The sequence below is a fragment of the Colobus angolensis genome, unplaced genomic scaffold (assembly GCF_000951035.1).
Source record: "Colobus angolensis palliatus isolate OR3802 unplaced genomic scaffold, Cang.pa_1.0 Scaffold11, whole genome shotgun sequence".
NCBI classification, from domain to species: domain Eukaryota; kingdom Metazoa; phylum Chordata; class Mammalia; order Primates; family Cercopithecidae; genus Colobus; species Colobus angolensis.
In genome coordinates, this window is record NW_012112030.1 from 6,643,833 (window position 1) to 6,649,225 (window position 5,393).

Consider the following 5,393-nt stretch of genomic DNA (forward strand, 5'->3'; position numbering starts at 1 on the left):
TGAACGGACAGCCACCCGGTGATATTGCTCCTAATATTCACAGAAGAAGCGTATGATATTACTCCCAATATCGCAGGGAGGGTACAGCTCCTCTGTGATATTGTTCCTAGTATCCGGAGGGGGAGAGGATGACAATAATTCCAGTATTGCAGGCTGTGTTCACCCGCCCTGTGATATTGTTATTAATATCCTGGAAGGGAGAGGTTGATATGACTCCCCATAGAGCAGGAGGCGGACACCCAGCCTGGGATATTGTTCGTAATATCTCACGTCGAGAGGCTGATATTACTCCCAGTATCGCAAACACTGTGCACCCCCGTGTGATACGCTTCCTGATATCCGGAAGGGGAGAAGATGGTATTAATCCCCATATCGCAGGAGGTGAACACCCACTCTGTGATATCTTTCCGAATTTGCAGGGAGAGAGAGGATAATATTATTCCCAATATTGCAGAAGATGTACACCCCCCCCCGTGATATTGTCCTTAATATTCCAAGGCACAGAAGATGATGTTACTCCCAATATCGCAGAAAGTGACCACCCCCCAGTGATGTTGTTCCTGTGATCCAGGTGGGAGGAGGATGATAATACTTTCAACCCCTGCACCCTGCAATGCTCTCACCCTGCAACACCGACACCCAGCTCAAGCTGACATGGGACCAGAGATGCTGGCTGGGAGTGGTGATTGCTTCTGTTTTCTCCCTTGCCAGACTCAGTAGAGGAAGTTGAGACCGAGCAGCCACAGGAACAAGGTGGGTTTTGCTGGTGGCTCAGGCTTTCTCTGGTTATGAGCTGGGCCTTGGGGTAACGCCGGGGGAGGTGACAGAGCTGAGTATCATCGGCATTGGATCCGGCTGTCACCCCTCTGTGATGTGGGCTGGGGGCTTGGGGGATGTCACCTGAGGTGGGCCTGAACCTCCCGTCTACTCTGGCACTGGAGGCCATGGGGTCCCACACTTCTTCCAGTGAACATGTTGATCCCCGCCTGGTCCCCGACCAAGGTGGGGCATCCTTTCCACTGCTGGGGCCCACATGTAGCTGTGGGTTCCTTTCTCATGACTTGGAGAAGCTGCAGCTCGCCCTGTGCTCTGCCTCAGAGGTGGGAGGCCACACTGCCCTCAGCGGGTGGGAGAATTCAGAGCCTTATGTTGCAGGGGCCTCAACTGAGGTCGCTGAAGGGTCTGCTCCTTCCTGAGGGGCTGATTCAGGGAGGCCCTCCCATCTCCCCTCTCCGGCTCTGTCTCTTCCCCTCACACAGGATCCGCATGTGGACAGCCTGGTGATGTGGATGCCCCAAGGACCCTTGGAAGTTCCCTGGGCGTGGGATCCATCCCAGTACATTTGGGATGCAGCACAAGGTCCCAGAGGAGGCCCAGGAAGCCAGTGGGGAAGGGAAGGCTGTTGTAGGTCTGCCTCGGGGAGGGGGTGGTTCTACCCTCTGCCAAAGTCCCTGGAGCAAAGGCACGTGGCTCTCCAGCTGCCCTGGAGGCCAGGGTGGTGGTTGGGAGGGGCTCTGCTGGGTGGGGGAGATTTCTTAGCTAATCTAGTGTAGTCAAGTCAGACATTTGTCTCTAAATCATATTTATTTTTTTTAATTCCAAGGCTTTACAGACGAATAAGGAGACAGTTTATATTGAACATATTTTTTACATGTGAGCTTGAAACAGAGTCTGTTTAAATCTAGGCTTTTTCCTTCCCAGTAATGCCTCCTTTCATCCCAGGTTTTCCAACAGGAAATGCGCTCGTTTGCTCACCTCTGGGAGAGGGCTTTGGCTAGGAATCCACCAAAGACAGCAGGGGCCAGTGGACTGCTGGAGCAACCTGGCCTTTGTTAACCCTTTAGGAACTGTGGGCTTCAGGTTTTCAGACCATCCAAGGTGAAGGTGGCCACAGGGGCCTGGAAGCTTTCCCATCCTTCCTGCAGGGATGGTCCGTTTCCCTGCACGGAGCTGGGTTCGTGGGTACAACATCCCTGTCCTGTACCGTCGGTGGCTTTACCAATTTTGCATAGCAGCTTTTGAGCTGATCAATAGCTCTGATTGGCTATTGAGGATTTCATGAATTCCTGTACCCCATCGGGGGGCCCGATATGCTGACAAAAGTTACATTTGTAGTTGTAGTGCTGCATATACGTGGCTCCAGTTAGAAGGCTTTGATTCTTTCTAAAGGGAAAGGCATCTCAGAGGGAGCTGACATAGTCTCCTAAAACCATGCTGTCAGGTAGGTGACAAAACAGGACGGGAGGGTGATTTTGTAGGAGAGTCCGGCCACAGGCCTGCGTGTTCTCTCTGTCCCCATAGTGCTGGAGTTCCTACGTGCTCCAGGCCCCGGGTTTGCATTGCACATAATTCTCAAGGGCTCATGGCAAGCTGCACTAGGGACACAGAGGGCGGGGATGTGGGGACCCTGTCCCCAGTGGACCAAGGACTCACTGCTGGACTCTAATCTGTCTAGGTGTTTTTGTGACTTGCAGAAATACCTCCACCTTGCCTGAGCCTGGAGCCACAGGAGACCCTGCAGAAGGTGAAGAATGTTCTGGAACAATGCAAGTCCTGCCCAGGCTGCCCCCAGGAGCCAGCGTCCTTGGGTCTCTGTGCGGCATCCAGCAACATGAGCTTGCAGGACCCCGAGGAGCCCTCCTTCTGCTTGGAAGCTGAGGACGACTGGGAAGACCCAGAGGCCCTGAGCTCACTGCTGCTGTTCATGACCACCCCCGGGTACAAGGCCAGCCTCCATGGCCTGTACAACGTGGCGCTGCCATGGCTGAGCAGCATGTTCTGCAGCTTTAGCGACAAGAGGAGCTGACTGGGCGCCTGGCACAGGCTCGAGGGGCGGCCAAGAAAGCTGGCTTCCTCATGGCCCTGGCCAGGCTCTGCTTCCTCCTGGGGCAGCTGTGCAGCAGGAGGCTCCAGCTGTCCCAGGCCCGGGTGTACTTTGAGGAAGCACTGGGGGCCCCGGAGGGCAGCTTCGGGGACCTGTTCCTGATGATGGCTGTGTACGCCAACGTGGCCAGCATTTACCGGAAGCAGAAGAACCAGGAGAAGTGTACACAGGTGGTTCCCAAAGCCATGGCCCTGCTTCTGGGGACGCCTGGCCACATCTGCAGCACTGAGGCAGAGGGGGAGCTCCAGAAGCTGGCACTGCGGCAGGCGGTGGGCGGCCAGAACCTGCAGGCCGAGGCGTGGGCCTGCTTCCTGCTGGTCAGGCACCACGTGTACCTCAAGCAGCCCGAGGAGGCCCTGCCCTTCCTAGAGTGGCTGCTGCTTTTGCACAGGGACTCAGGAGCCCCAGAGGCTGCGTGGCTCTCAGACCGCTCCCTACTCCGGGCTGACATCTCCAGCCGCAAGTGCCTGCCCCACCTGGTGCTGAGCTGTGTCAAGGTGGCCTCATTGAGAGCACAGGACTCACGGGCCGGCTCGCTGAGGAGCATGAACCTGGTGCTGCAGAACGTCCTCCAGCCCCACAACCTCCCCACCCAGACTTCCCACTACCTCAGGCGAGTGCTGGCCTCCCTAACCCCGGGCACAGGCCAGGCGCTGTGCAGCCTTCTCCACGCCAGCCTGGCCCAGCTGTACAGCCACCATGGCCCGGCCATGAACTTCATGATGCAAGCCAGTGCTGTTGCCAGAGTCCGTGCCGTTGTGGACTGCCTGGTGGCTCTGGCCTGGCTGCACGTGCTTCATGGGCAGGGCCCGGTGGCCCTGGACATCCTGCAGTCTGTCCAGGATGCAGTGGTGGCCAGCGAGGACCAGGAGGGTGTGAATGCCAACATGGTGGCCGTGGCTCTGAAGAGGATGGGCCAGACAAGGCAGGCAGCCAAGGCCTACTACCGTACCCTACGGGCAGCTCGGGACCTGGGCCTGCGGAGGAACCAGGCAGTGGTGCTGGCCAGCTTCGGGGCCCGGTGCCAGCACGTGGGTGCCAGCAGGCTGGCCCAGCACTACCTCCCGGAGGCTGTGCGGCTGTTCTCGAGGCTGCCCTGCGGGGAGTGCGGCCAGGACTTCACCCACGTGCTCCTGCAGCTGGGCCACCTCTGCACCCGTCAGGGCCCAGCCCAGCAGGGCAAGGGCTACTACGAGTGGGCCCTTCTGGTCGCTGTTGAGATGGGCCACGTGGAGAGTGAGTGCCCCGGTTCCTCCTGTGTACCTTCCGGGCCACTCGGGTCAGGGCACACCTGGGGTTTGTGATTCAGAAACAAGCGGTGGTTTTTCCACCATCGAAAATGCCGAGTCGTGGCCAACAGCAGATGTTGGCAAGCGCCCTGGAGCCAGGCCGTTCCCACGCAGGGCCAGGCCCTCTGTGCCCTACTGGGGCAGCCAGCTCTTCCCGGTTTGCCCAGGGACCATCCTGCCTTGAGCACTGAAAGTCCTGCGTGCTGGGAATCCCTGGCCATAACCCTGGGGTCAAGGGAGGCTCTGCTGCACTGGGACTTGGGGCCTCTCCATGAGCCAGGCCCTGAACGCCGGTCCTTGTGCCCATGTTATCTGCTTGGTATCTTGGCAGCCTGTGCAAGGCTGCCATCCCACTTCACAGAGGACACAGGGGCAGGTGATTGCCCAAAGCTGCAGAGCAATTCATGCAAAAGCAGCTCGTTGTGCAGAGTGTGCCAGGCCCTACCCACAAATGGGGTTTGTGGGGTCCTCGGGTGGCAGTGGCTGAACGTGGGAATGTGAGCTTCAGGCTAGAAAAACCACAAAAGGGTGAGTGGCGTGATGGCGGGACAGCACTTGGTCCCGGGTTAGGGAAGCCTCTTTAGTCTGGGACCAGAGAGTTGAGAGGATTTAGTCAAGTAATAGGTGGTGGTGGGGGAGGGGCTGGTGGTGTAGCCTGTGTGAAGGCCCAGGGATGAACTGGTGAGGGTGAGTGGGGTGTGAGTGGTGGTGTGTGAGCGGGGATGAGTGGGGGTGAGTGAGCCGGGCTTACACAGGGAAGTGCAGAGTTGGGAGTGGGTGGGTTGGGTGCTGGATGGTGAGAAGCTCTGCTGGAGAGCTAAGCAGGGCCTGGGGCCTCAGGCTGGGGCTTGGCCTTTTCCCCAAGAGCACTGGGGAGCCATGGAGTGCTATAGAACAGTCACTGCAGACTGAGCAGTGAACGGACGGTAGGTGGGCAGGGCTGTCCGAAATCTAGGCCGCAGAGGATAGATGAGGAAGTTGAGTCTAGGGAAATGGCCAAGACAAGGGATACTGTTGTGGGTCCCCTCTGCCCTGCAGTGCTTTGTCCATCCTTCCCAGGATGGACATCATGGCATAGTGAGACCACTCAGAGGTGCCTTCTGTGGCCTGGCCCAGAGCCCCAGGGGCTGTGGCCAAATCTGCCCATTTCCCAGCACAGGCCTGGCACCCACTCCTGGCCCTAGGAGGGAGATTTTGGAAAGGACCGTGTGAAGGGGCCC

At 58.1% G+C, this 5,393-nt stretch overlaps 1 pseudogene; it reads left to right on the forward strand.

Annotated features, from left to right (window-relative positions):
- Window positions 1–5,393, forward strand: part of LOC105521410 — a 40,326-nt pseudogene that overhangs the window by 18,921 nt on the left and 16,012 nt on the right.